This window comes from Aquarana catesbeiana, linkage group LG04 (assembly GCF_042186555.1).
Source record: "Aquarana catesbeiana isolate 2022-GZ linkage group LG04, ASM4218655v1, whole genome shotgun sequence".
NCBI lineage: Eukaryota > Metazoa > Chordata > Amphibia > Anura > Ranidae > Aquarana > Aquarana catesbeiana.
In genome coordinates this window covers 165,450,308-165,464,785 of record NC_133327.1, presented here as the reverse complement: position 1 = coordinate 165,464,785, position 14,478 = coordinate 165,450,308, and the positions used below count along the sequence as shown (strand labels likewise).

Here is a 14,478-nt window from a genome sequence, read left to right as displayed (position 1 = left end):
GCATTCTAAACACTTTTGGTAGTCTTGTTACTCCAAAGAATGAGCATTTTAGTCAAATTCCTGACTTGCAGATATAAGGACCGACCCACAACTGTAAAAGTTCTATATTAAATTTATGAAGTGGCCCGGTACTGAAGGATTAGGCCCTTTATCAGGGTCTTACTGCCGTCTTCACTTTGGGGGGATTACCCAGTTTCTTAAAGGGGGTGTTAAGAACCTCCCTAGAGGAAGCAAAAACATTTTAGCCTGCTTCATACACACAGGTTGTCTCGAAGTGATCAGTAAAACCAAAAGTAAATCTTTAAATGGGCACAGCAATAACACCCCACAGTGTTTAGCCCCTTTCCCACCTTATCAGAAACAATGTTAGCATTTAGGTCAAAGAATAAAAAGTGATCAGGAGAGCCCCTTAAGCTTGCAAAGCCACTGCACCATAGTTTAGTGATGCAACGACTTCCTGTGGGTGAGGCAACAGCATTCAAGTCTTAAGTGTTGGAGCACTTGCCCCCGATTTGTAATAGGAAATTAGTCAAAGATGTAGCCCATGTTCTTTAATGACTTATCCAGGCACACAGAACCGAAGAATGATATGCAAGGTTTTATGGCCCATATATTTCTACTAATGCCTTTGAAGCTGGCATTTCAAACTAACTTTGGTTCTAATACATTGATCTCATGATGTACACTTTCCAAATATAACCACAGCTTCAAAAGCTTCAAAGAATGCAGTTGAACCAAACTTTACTCTGTCAAGTTCTAAACAAGCAAGTAACCCCCCATAAATGGGTAACCCAGAGACACTGAGAAGTCCAGCCAAAGCTAGTTTGGCTGGACTTATGGATCACAGGAGTGCAATTAGTTTTGCACTCCTGTGACCCATTTTCAGCAGAGAGTAGACTGAAGTCTCTGCTGACATCACAGGAATCAGTCCAGGGACTGTCACTGCGACAAAGTCTGGATCCGCCGGGTGCCTGGACCGATACCAATCTCAGCAAGCTGCTGAGAGACCGAGATGGCCCGCTCTGCCCCCACCACAGCTCAGTTTCAGTGAGCGTGGAGGAGTGGCAGGGAGCTATGAGAACCTAGCCATTTGCTATGTTCGAACACTTCAGTGTAGAGGGGACAGATGTAGCATCAGTCCGATGCTGCATCCTAGGCAAGTAGGAATATGAAAAAACCCAAGACCTTCACTTCTTTTAAAGGTTTACTTTTTTGTAGGAATGTGATGTAGAAATGGTAGCCTGAAAATTGATTTGGGGAGATGGGGGGGCCATTAACTGAGGTTAATCTACTAAATTTTCCCTATGGTGGAAAAAAGGCAACATGCCACTTTAAAGTGACCAAAAAACACTGACCAGGCTGCAGATGCCTAGTAGCAACTAAGCATTTTTCATAACTGAAAAAGCCTCTTGGCTTAACACAAAAGTTTAAAAACACCACTATTAGCAGTAATACAACTGGTTGCCAGGCCCAGACCGGCCACAGGAGCCACCCCAGTTCATAGTCAGTTGCGACTGTGGTCCAGACAGGGCTAACAGAACGCAGTCGCTGCTCACCTCCTGCACACAACGTCACCCTACCAGCAGAGCAGGGGGGCTGGAGTCTTCATGTTTATCCAATTGTTATCACCCACTTGTTAATGTGAACCAGATCTGCAGTTCCTCCCACCCCCTGCCCTGCTGAAAGAAGACCCTGGAGAGGACAACAGGCTGAATCCTGCCTCTACCCTGCCAAAGGTAGTACGACTGCAGGAGGCACTGATGGGGCTGTGATTGCTAGGGGCACTAATCATTACAGTCCCCTTTATATCAGTGCAGAGGACAGACAATATCACTGTCACTAACTGCCACCATGAATCCCTGACCTCAGGCAAATTGCCTGAAAGATACTCCTTATCTGCTATTACAAAAAAAAAAAAAAAAAAAAAAAGAAACGCATCAGTTTAGCAACTTGACAAACTAGGTGATCTATAGTTTGAAGGTGGGGAGAGAATATTGCATTAAAGTTAAAATATAAAAAAACCTCCATGCGACTAATACGTAGACCCCTTTCACACTAGGGAGGTTTTTCAGGCATTTTAGCGCTAGGAATAGTGCCTGAAAACTGCCACTGCCTATTCATTTCAGTGTGACTTCACACTGGGGCAGTGCACTTTCAGGATGTTAGAAAAGCTCTGCAAGCAGCTTTTTTGGGGTGGTTTGGGAGCTCTAAATACAGTGCTCCCAAAACGCCCTGCCCATTCAAATGAAAGGACAGCGCTTACAAAACGCAACATGGGCGCTTTTAACCACTTGCTTACTGGGCACTTAAACCCCCCTCCTATCCAGACAAATTTTTAGAGCTGACGCACTTTGACAATTGCACGGTCATACAACACTGTACCCAAATGAAATTTTTATCATTTTTCCCCACAAAGATAGCTCTTTTGGTGGTATTTGATCACCTCTTTATTTTTTGTTAAATTTGAAAAAAAAAAAAAAAAAAAAAAAAAATAATGATGGGCACTGATGGGTGGCAGTGATGGGTGGCACTGATAAGGCAGATATGCCTCTTCCACTTCAGGACCAATGTCCCTCGCATCTGAGCCTGTGATTGGCTTTTTCTACTCACACTATCAGCGCGAGTAGAAAAAAAAGCCGATTACCGATTTTTGGTTACATCACGTGATCAGCTGTCATTGGCTGACAGCTGATCACATGGTAAGGGGCCAGGACCGGCCCCTTACTTAGATCAGTGATCACCCGAGTCTCAGTGACTGATCACAGCGCGCCGGGGAGGCCGTCATGACGGCCTCCCGGGAAGTCAGGTCCACGCTGTGGCAGTCATTCAGCCATAGCGCGGATGTCACGTGGTTAAACTTCTTTGGTGTTAAAAGCACTGCTTAAACAGCGGTAAAGCACCAAGACGAGCGGCGCTTTAGCTCCAACGCAGCCCGAGGGAAAGGGGTCTTAATACCAAATGTGTTTCCCAAAGCAATCGTGTGTATCATACACCCCCCGCCACTTTGTTACACCTGTCCAATTGCTTGGTAACAAATTTCTAATCAGCCAATCACATGGCAGCAACTCAATGCATTTAGACATGGTGAAAACTTTGAAGCTTAACCACTTGCCGACCGCCTCACGCATATATACGTGAACAGAGCGGCACGGGCAGGCAAAATCACGTACCTGGTATGTGATTGCCTTCCCGCGGGCGGGGGGGTCCGATCGGACCCCCTACTATCTAATAAAGGTTTTAACCCCTTGATTGCCCCCTAGTTAACCCTTTCACCACTGATCACTGTATAACCGTTACGGGTGACGCTGGTTAGTTTGTTTATTTTTTATAGTGTCAGGGCACCCGCCGTTTATTACCGAATAAAGGTTTAGCCCCCCGATCGCCCGGCGGTGATATGCGTCGCCCCAAGCAGTGTCAGATTAGCGCCAGTAGCGCTAACACCCACGCACGCAGCATACGCCTCCCTTAGTGGTATAGTATCTGAACGGATCAATATCTGATCAGATCTATACTAGTGTCCCCAGCAGTTTAGGGTTCCCAAAAACGCAGTGTTAGCGGGATCAGCCCAGATACCTGCTAACACCTGCATTTTGCCCCTCCGCCCGGCTCGGCCCAGCCCACCCAAGTGCAGTATCGATCGATCACTGTCACTTAGTAAACGCATAGCTGCAGCGTTCGCAGAGTCAGGCCTAATCCCTGTGATCGCTAACAGTTTTTTTGGTAGCGTTTTGGTGAAATGGCAAGCACCAGCCCCAGGCAGCGTCAGGTTAGTGCCAGTAGCGCTAACACCCACGCACCATACACCTCCCTTAGTGGTATAGTATCTGAACGCATCAATATCTGATCCGATCAGATCTATACTAGCGTCCCCAGCAGTTTAGGATTCCCAAAAACGCAGTGTTAGCGGGATCAGCCCAGATACCTGCTAGCACCTGCATTTTGCCCCTCCGCCCGGCCCAACCCAGCCCACCCAAGTGCAGTATCGATCGATCACTGTCACTTACAAAACACTAAACGCATAACTGCAGTGTTCGCAGAGTCAGGCCTGATCCCTGCGATCGCTAACAGTTTTTTTTTTGTAGCGTTTTGGTGAACTGGCAAGCACCAGCGGCCTAGTACACCCCAGTCATAGTCAAACCAGCACTGCAGTAACACTTGGTGACGTGGCGAGTCCCATAAGTGCAGTTCAAGCTGGTGAGGTGACAAGCACAAGTAGTGTCCCGCTGCCACCAAAAAGACAAACACAGGCCCGTCGTGCCCATAGTGCCCTTCCTGCTGCATTCGCCAATCCTAATTGGGAACCCACCACTTCTGCAGCACCCGCACTTCCCCCATTCACATCCAACCAAATGCAGTCGGCTGCATGAGAGGCATTTTCTTTATGTCCTCCCGAGTACCCCTACCCAACGAACCCCCCCAAAAAAGATGTCGTGTCTGCAGCAAGCGCGGATATAGGCGTGACACCCGCTATTATTGTCCCTCCTGTCCTGACAATCCTGGTCTTTGCATTGGTGAATGTTTTGAACGCTACCATGCACTAGTTGAGTATTAGCGTAGGGTACAGCATTGCGCAGACTAGGACACACTTTCACAGGGTCTCCCAAGATGCCATCGCATTTTGAGAGACCTGAACCTGGAACCGGTTACAGTTATAAAAGTTACAAAAAAAAAAAAAAAAAAAAAAAAAAAAAGTAAAAAGTAAAAAAAAAAAAAAACAAACAAAAATAAAAAAAAATAAATAGTTGTCGTTTCATTGTTCTCTCTATTCTCTCTCTATTGTTCTCTTTTTTACTGTATTCTATTCTGCAATGTTTTGTTATTATGTTTTATCATGTTTGCTTTTCAGGTATGCAATTTTTTATACTTTACTGTTCACTGTGCTTTATTGTTAACCATTTTTTGTCTTCAGGTACGCCATTCACGACTTTGAGTGGTTATACCAGAATGATGCCTGCAGGTTTAGGTATCATCTTGGTATCATTCTTTTCAGCCAGCGGTCGGCTTTCATGTAAAAGCAATCCTAGTGGCCAATTAGCCTCTAGACTGCTTTTACAAGCAGTGGGAGGGAATGCCCCCCCCCACCGTCTTCGTGTTTTTCTCTGGCTCTCCTGTCTCAACAGGGAACCTGAGAATGCAGCCGGTGATTCAGCCAGCTGACCATAGAGCTGATCAGAGACCAGAGTGGCTCCAAACATCTCTATGGCCTAAGAAACCGGAAGCTACGAGCATTTTATGACTTAGATTTCGCCGGATGTAAATAGCGCCATTGGGAAATTGGGGAAGCATTTTATCACACCGATCTTGGTGTGGTCAGATGCTTTGAGGGCAGAGGAGAGATCTAGGGTCAAAAAAAAAAAAAAAAAAAAAAAAAAAAAGGAGTACCTGTCACTACCTATTGCTATCATAGGGGATATTTACATTCCCTGAGATAACAATAAAAATGATGAAAAAAAAAAAAAATATATATATGAAAGGAACAGTTTAAAAATAAGATAAAAAAAAAAAAAAAAAAAAAAAAAAAAGCACCCCTGTCCCCCCTGCTCTCGCGCTAAGGCGAACACAAGCGTCAGTTTGGCGTCAAATGTAAACAGCAATTGCACCATGCATGTGAGGTGTCACCGCGAACGTCAGATCGAGGGCAGTAATTTTAGCAGTAGACCTCCTCTGTAAATCTAAAGTAGTAACCTGTAAAGGCTTTTAAAGGCTTTTAAAAATGTATTAATTTTGTTGCCACTGCACGTTTGTGCGCAATTTTAAAGCATGTCATGTTTGGTATCCATGTACGCGGCCTAAGATCATCTTTTTTATTTCATCAAACATTTGGGCAATATAGTGTGTTTTAGTGCATTAAAATTTTAAAAAAAAGTGTGTTTTTTCCCCAAAAAATGCGTTTGAAAAATCGCTGCGCAAATACTGTGTGAAAAAAAAAAAATGAAACACCCACCATTTTAATCTGTAGGGCATTTGCTTTAAAAAATATATATAATGTTTGGGGGTTCAAAGTAATTTTCTTGCAAAAAATAATAATTTTTTCATGTAATCAAAAAGTGTCAGAAAGGGCTTGGTCTTCAAGTGGTTAGAAGAGTGGGTGATGTGTGACATAAGCTTCTAAATGTTGTGCATAAAATGCCAAGACAGTTCAAAACCCCCCCAAAGGACCCCATTTTGGAAAGTAGACACCCCAAGCTATTTGCTGAGAGGCATGTCGAGTCCATGGAATATTTAATATTGTGACACAAGTTGCAGGAAAGAGACAATTTTTTTTTTTGCACAAAGTTGTCACTAAATGATATATTGCTCAAACATGCCATGGGAATATGTGAAATTACACCCCAAAATAAATTGTTGCTTCTCCTGAGTACGGGGATACTACGTGTGAGACTTTTTGGGAGCCTAGCCGCGCACGGGACCCCGAAAACCAAGCACCGCCTTCAGGCTTTCTAAGGGCGTACATTTTTTAATTCACTCTTCACTGCCTATCAGTTTCGGAGGCCATGGAATGCCCAGGTGGCACAAACCCCCCCCCAAATGACCCCATTTTGGAAAGTAGACACCCAAAGCTATTTGCTGAGAGGTATAGTGAGTATTTTGCAGACCTCACTTTTTGTCACAAAGTTTTGAAAAAAAAAAAAAAATTTTTCTGGTCTTTCATTTTCAAACACAAATGAGAGCTGCAAAATACTCACCATGCCTCTTAGCAAATAGCTTGGGGTGTCTACTTTCCAAAATGGGGTCATTTGGGGGGGGGGGGGGGTTGTGCCATCATGGCATTTTATGGCCTTCAAAACTGATAGGCAGCGAGGAGTGAAATCAAAAATTTAGGCCCTTAGAAATCCTGAAGGCGGTGCTTGGTTTTTGGAGCCCCGTACGCGGCTAGGCTCCCAAAAAGTCCCACACATATGGTATCCCCGTACTCAGGAGAAGCAGCTGAATGTATTTTGGGGTGCAATTCCACATATGCCCATGGCCTGTGTGAGCAATATATCATTTAGTGACAACTTTTTGTAAATTTTTTTTTTTTGGTCATTATTCAATCACTTGGGACAAAAAAAAAAAATAAATAAATATTCAATGGGCTCAACATGCCTCTCAGCAATTTCCTTGGGGTGTCTACTTTCCAAAATGGGGTCATTTGGGGGGGTTTTGTACTGCCCTGCCATTTTAGCAGACATGGGGGTAAGTCACACATGTGCAAGTCACAAGCAAGTCTCAAGTCTTAACCTTCAAGTCATAAGCAAGTCCCAAGTTACTGTGGCGAAAAGCAAGCAAGTCAAGTCGAGTCCCTGCTAGAAGTCAAGCAAGTCAAGTCATTTATTTTGGTCAAGTCACAAATTAAGTCAAAATACTGATCTACCCCATTTCCATCCTTAAAATTAGTTAAAAGTCAGTTTTCAGGAAAGGTTTTGTTTCATTTTCAACATTAACAAAACTGCTTAGTGCTTTTTTCTTGACACAGCACTGGTGGTGCCAAGTCATTGCAAGTCATTGTAAGTCAAAGTCAAGTCGCAAGTCATTAGTGGCAAGTCAAAGTCAAGTCGCAAGTCATTAGTGGCAAGTCAAAGTCAAGTCGAGTCATTTATTTAATTTTGTCAAGCAAGTCGCAAGTCCTCAAACAGGTGACTCGAGTCCGACTCGAGTCAAGTCATGTGACTCGAGTCCCCCACCTCTGCATTTTAGCACCTCAAGAAATGACATAGGCAGTCAAACTAAAAGCTGTGCAAATTCCAGAAAATGTACCCTAGTTTGTAGACGCTATAACTTTTGCGCAAACCAATAAATATACACTTATTGACATTTTTTTTTTTACCAAAGACATGTGGCCGAATACATTTTGGCCTAAATGTATGACTAAAATTGAGTTTATTGGATTTTTTTTATAACAAAAAAGTAGAAAATCTCATTTTTTTTTCAAAATTTTCGGTCTTTTTCCGTTTATAGCGCAAAAAATAAAAACTGCAGAGGTGATCAAATACCATCAAAAGAAAGCTATTTGTGGGAAGAAAAGGACGCAAATTTCGTTTGGGTACAGCATTGCATGACCGCGCAATTAGCAGTTAAAGCGACGCAGTGCCGAATTGTAAAAAGTGCTTTGGTCAGGAAGGGGGTAAAACCTTCCGGGGCTGAAGTGGTTAAACAGAGCATCTGAATAGGGATTTAAAGTGGTGTCCCACAAAAAAAAAAAAAAAATTTAGAAAATCTTTACTCACCTCTAAATGCCTATTGCTAGGGGGTCCCTCGTAGTCTGCCTCCTTCAGTACCTGGGCTGGTGACATCACTTCCCCTCGGCACAGGAAGGCCTCAGCTCTGCCCCCTCCCTCTTGTCAGTCATATAGGACACGTGACAGGTGCCATGATATCATGGCGCACAGCACTGCTCACGCATTTGCAGTGGGTGGCCGGCTGTGAAGCCACAGCCGAGCGCCCACAGTTGCAATGCTGGCACCGCCAGAGGGGGAGATGAGTGGGGCTCCCGATCCCCCGCATCGCTGGACCCTGAGACAGGCAAGTGTCCGATTATTAAAAGTCAGCAGCTGCAGTATTTGTAGCTGCTGACTTAATTCTTTTAGTGGGAACTCCTCTTTAAGCGACTTTGAACATGACACAGTTGCTGGTGCCAGACAGGCTGGTCTGAGTATTTCAAAACTGCCGATCTGGAATTTTCATGCACAATCTCTAGGTTTTACAGAGAATGGTCGGGGGGGGGGGGGGGGGGGGGGATCCAGCAAGCAGCAGTTCTGTTGACAAAAATGCCTTGATGTCAGGAGAATGGGCAGACGGTTTGGGATGAGATGATAGAAAGGCAACCGCAACTCAAACCACTCGTTACAACCCAGGTACGCAGAATGCCATCTCTGAACACAACACATTGAACCTTGAAGCAGATGGGCTACAGCAGCAGATGACCACATTGGGTGCCACTCCTGTCAGCTAACAGGAAACTGGGGCTACAAGTCACAGGCTCCCCAAAACTTGGACAAGAGATTGGAAAAGGTTACCTGGTCAGATGTAGGGGTCAGAATTTGTCATTAAAGCATGGATACATCCGGCCTTGCATCAATGGTTCAGGCTGGGTGGTGTAATGGTGTGGGGGATATTTTCTTGGCACACTTTGGGCCCCTTAGTACCAATTGATAATCATTTAAATGCCACGGCCTTTTGAGTATTCTTGCTGACCATGTCCATACCTTTACAACTAGGGTATACCCATCTTCTGATGGCTTATTCCAGCAGGATAATGCACCATGCCACAAAGCTCAAATATCAAACTGGTTTCTTGAACATGACAATGAGTTCACTGTAGTCCATAGCCACCAGATCTTAATCCAATAGAGCACCCTTGGGATGTAGTGGAACGAGAGGTTTGATCATGGATGTGCAGACGACAAGTCTGCAGCAACTGCATGATGCCAATATGGACCAAAAGCTGAGAGAAAAAAAAAAAAAGTTTAATACCTTGTTGAATCTATGTCATGAAGAATTAAGGTGGTGCAACCTGGTACCAGCAAGGTGCATCTAATAAACTAGCTGGTGAGTGTATAATTAGTCTTCAAACCTTGTTCTGACACCATTCTACAGTTTGGCAAAACTAGCTGCCATAAATGTCACTGGGACGTGCTGGAATAGACATTTCTAAGAGAAAGCCAAATTGCAGCCTGTATGACAGCTGTAGTTATCCTGCATAAATCATAAAATGAAATGATGTCATTTTAACAGGTTTAAGCTAATCTTTTGCAACGACGCACTAAAATACCATTCTGTAAATAGTTCATCCTGCAGAACTGCAAAGCCTCCCTAGATATCACCATGACCTACATCTGCATTCCCTACCAAAGGTTTCAAACATTCCTAAAGAAGATGACATTCATTCAATGCTGTTCTTATCCACAAGATGGTCTGCTGCTTAAGCAAATACCAAAGGCAGTCATTTCCACAGACTAGCATGAATAAAACCATTCAGAAAATAAACCCAGTGTATGGATTCTCACTGCCTTACTATTCAGTTTACATTCATTTTTCTGCCCAGCCCAATGCCATCCTACACCTGAGTTTAAGGATTTGCAAACAGCAGAAAAACTCAAGGCTACAATTCTGCCAAAAGGTGCTGCAAAGTGATATTTTCACTCCTTTAAAATTAGACATTTCAAAAATTCTGTTATCACTTATGATCAGGTAAAAAAAAAATAAATAAAAAAAAAATAAATTTAAACCAATATCAGGCTAGGCTGCAACATAAATTGGAAAAAGGTGAAGGGTCGGAATACTTTATGAATGCACAGTATGTGTTGGTGAGAATGTGTGTAGTTGTAAATAAATCTAAATCTTTTGTTGGCAAGATGTCCCATGCTGTTCCAATATTCTTAGAGACCTGCTGCAAAATTTTGGATCCTACAGCTGTCAAGACATGTATACATTACTCCATTTGAAAACATTCAGCTATGTTATTCTGAACACAAGACTATAGTCCTCGAAAGAACCGCGATGATATAAGAACTAAAAATAGGCAAGCTGGAAGTAACATCAATATTAGTCCAACAGCTGGTAACAGGAACCCCAGCCATGTCCAGAAGTAGCCTTTACTTCTGGCTATTCTTGTTTATGCAAAGTACACAGAGTGATCCGAAGGGCACTTTGTGAAGCCATTCCTTGCCACCTGGCAGGCCTTCCTCATAACACAATTTCTACCTCACACCGTTTAGTTTCCCCAGAGGGGACAGCGCTTTACTTTTTTTATTTAGACTAATAAGCTGTCAGGTTAGTAAAACAGTGCTATTGGAACTGGTTCAGTTTGTAGTGTAAATAGATTTGCAAAACTATGGGATAAAAAGAATATTCCTGAACTTTGTTTTATCTCATGGTTACTGTGAAATTGAATGCAAAAATTTAAATATTGCAGAATACACAGCCTCAAGCTACATAAGCAAGGTCCACTTCATGCTGAATAAACTAAATTAAGGCATCTTAAAAATAGAAGACTTTAGATCTCAAAAAAAAAAAAAAAAAAAAAAAAAAAAAAAAAACACACCCCACAAACACCCTACAGAGTTACGTACTGGTAACATCTTTTTCCAGGACAGCCACCTTGTCACAAGAAACACCGCCTTAGCTTCCTGCCCCACTGGACCCTCAGTCTTCTAATGCCTCATTTCCACTTTCTGGATCGGTATGTTACACTATTTTGAGCATTTCCATTATGAAAGCGGCCCATAGAACTGAACTGCACCATTCAGGGTCCAGCTCCCCCCCCCCTCAGTGCTGCTATATGGAACTGCTACCCACTTAGCTAGTGGGCAGCCTCCTTATTGCAAGGACATTTTTTGGGATGTATCGGTGCTGTCCTGAAAAAAAAAAAAAAAAAAAAAAAAAAAAAAAAAAAAGTTACCGGTATGCAACCGATTTTCCCTAAACTTTAAGGACTGCCACCTTTGAGGGGATAAAAGTGAGTGCTTAACCCTAGGTGGTCCCACTTGTAGGACCCCCCCCAAAGGTCCGATCGACAAGTCCAACCTGTAGTGTTTAGCAAAGGTGCTACGGCCTTTCAACATCCAACTTATGTTTACCCACAGGATTTGAACTGAAAGTTGGCAAAATAATTTCTTGGCCTCCGAAACTGAGGCTACTTTTTTTTTTTTTTTTTTTTTTTTTTTTTTTTTTTAAAAACCCACACAAAACACCTGGTATGGAAATATTTGTAGGAAAAAGGGGGCCTTGATCGGGAATGCCCTCTGCGTACTAGCTGTTGAAAAAGGTCTCCAGTAGATGAAGCGGGTTCCCCCCCCCCTTTTCCTGCTACTTAGCAGGGCCACCACCCCATTCGAGAAGCTCTTGTCTTTAGCAATTCCTCCTCGGAAGCCATGTAGGGAGAATCCACCGCTCCACCTGGGGACAGGAGAATAGCCTGAGATGAAAGTCTTCCCGGATTGGCAGTAGTATCCAGGAAGGTTCCACGCCAGAACGTACCGGCTTGGGAACTACAGCCTCCTGAGCCAGTGCAGTGTACTGAGAATAGGGGGACGCACACCTTCCCTGGTTATACCGTCAGCCTGGGAAACTTGACAGCTTTCCACCATGGGAATGTGCAGATAAGTGTCCCTCAGGTCTGTGTCTGCCATTAAGCAGTTTGGAGGGGGCAGTGTCTATATGGAGCCTTCTGTAAGTTATTCTGTTCCCCCAGACCCTGAGTCAGGAGTTAACAGAGGAAGAACCAACCTTTTCTATGAAGTGGCATGTTTGGGGTGCGAACCCAGAAACTCAGTGCTGGTAGGCAGAAATGCTAACCCATTAGCCACTGTTCTGCCACTTATCCCTCTGGTCATGGAGTGATAATAGCTTCAACTCCTGGATTCCCAGGATGGCACAGATGACCCCGACCCCCCCCCCCCCCGAGATCCTCCACCTCCAAGGGAAAGGCTTGTAGCGAGAGGGTTTAAAAGGACTCACTGTCCAACCCCTCCATCTCCACCTGGGAACCAGAAGAAGCGCTAACTGGCTCCTGTACCTCCCCTCCTTGATGGCTTCCACAACCACCCTTTTAAAAAAAAAAAAAAAAAAAAAAACAAAAACATACTGATGTGGCATTGGTAACTAGGCCCCATTTTCAGGATATTCTGCCCCAAAGCAGGTGATATCCTGTCTGAGACTGAACCTATAGTTTGAGTGCTAGTCTGGAGTGCCAGCCACTAAGCCACTGTTGAAACATTTAGGATTTTTCAGGGAGGGTAGTAAGGCTGATGCTTCTGTGCAGTTTGGCAAGCTGGAGATTACCGGCCAGAGGGTGGGCTGGCAAATTCAAGCCGGTGACCCCTCCTTACCATCCCAAGAAAGATTGGGAGGAGACCACTACCCGCTATGGGAGGAAGGCCCCCCCAGTCTTCCTTTCGACCATTCGGAAGGACCCCCCCCCTTTTGGCCCGCCTTTCTGACCAAGACCTTGGACCCCAAATTCTCTGAAAGCAAGACTTATTTCTTGCTTCCCCATACTACGCCAGATGGAAGAGGACACCCAGCCGTCCAATCTAAATGGTTTCCAGACCATGACCTAACCAAAACAAGCCCCCATAAGAATCCAGCAGAGCTTAGCCTTGGACACACTGTCCTACTGCCAAGATTTAACTGAGATGACTAGGGCTGAGGATCTGGCAGACATATGCAGTGAATCAGACGAGGCATCTGCACTATATGCCACCCCCTGCAAGAGTATGGGAAATGACAACAAGATTGTGTCTGTCCCTGCCCCCACATGCACCCCAAAGTAGAGTCCCACCAGATGTCCTTCAAGAGCGGATCCATCCTCTTGTCCATGGGATCTCCCAGGTAAGGTCTGTATGCCTGGAAACCTGTGTCCAGTCTTGGTACCCTACCGACTGATGTCCTCCGTGAAAGGAAAAACCTAGGCTTCAGGGCCCTTGAAAGGGTTTCCTCCCCAGATCTTGCCAATTGTTGATGGCGTCCACTAGACCTTCCTGGGCCGGGAACAACTTATTCCCCCCCCAGCCCTGCTACATCTGGTCAAGAAGCAATATTAGCTTCTCCTTGATTCCCAGGGTGGTACAGATGTCTCCCAAGAGATCCTCCCTCAAGGGAAAGCTTGTAGCGAGAGGGCTCACCACCCAACCCCTCTCACCAAGACTCCACCTGGGAGCCTGAAGCATTAACTGGCTCCTCCAATTGTCACTAGTGCCCCCCCCCCCCCCCCATGCCCCTCTATTAGTGGAGGATAAGACCGGCAGGCAGGTGCAATACTCAGCTGACGGGGGCCAGCCTGGGGCTGAACAAAAAAAACAAAAAAACAAAACAAAAATGCAGCATGCTGGGCACCGCAGTCCTCCAGGTCACTTTTAAAACCAAATGCAAAGCCATACTCCTAAGTGGAGTGTCACCAGGAGTGTCCTTAGTACCAACCACCACCAATGTCCCAGTACCACCTCCCAGCTACCAGGCAGGGTTTATACCCAAGGAACTATCGGGTGAAAGTGAATACACCCCAGGCTTCCTCACCTTAGCTGGTGCTGGCATTACCAGGAGTAGTCAGGTCCGCCTCTGCCCAGGACATTTCCCACTGAGGATCGTGGTGGTCCCGCCTTCCTGACATTTAAAGTGTTTGCCGGCTCGCACCAGCCAGAGCCTAGCCCTCAAACCGTGGCTGGAACCAAAAGCCGTGTCCCCCGGCAGAAGTGCACACCCCCACCAGATGTGACATCACTATGCCCTCAGGTCCAGCTTCGAGCTCCCTCACTGGCCACACAACGTGGGGAGGAAGGGTGCAACTCCAATGCCCCCCCTGGACAGAACGAGCAGGGCCCCCGAAGCTTCTTCCCCCACCCCCAGGAGAAGCTAGGGTGGCTAAGCAGCAGACCCAACGGTACCTTCCCTAAGGCATTGCAAAAATAGATAGCGAGAGCTTTTCCCCACAGTAACCGCTTCAAACTCCCCAGTGATGTCTCCCAGTCAGGGAAAACCCTGAAACTGAGGGTCCAGTGG

The 14,478-nt window shown here is 45.1% G+C and overlaps 1 protein-coding gene across 2 annotated transcripts in view; it reads right to left on the bottom strand.

Annotated features, from left to right (window-relative positions):
• The window catches only part of GYG1 (glycogenin 1), an 87,900-nt gene that overhangs the window by 53,981 nt on the left and 19,441 nt on the right, over positions 1-14,478 (bottom strand). The gene's annotated exons all lie outside the window — the stretch shown is intronic.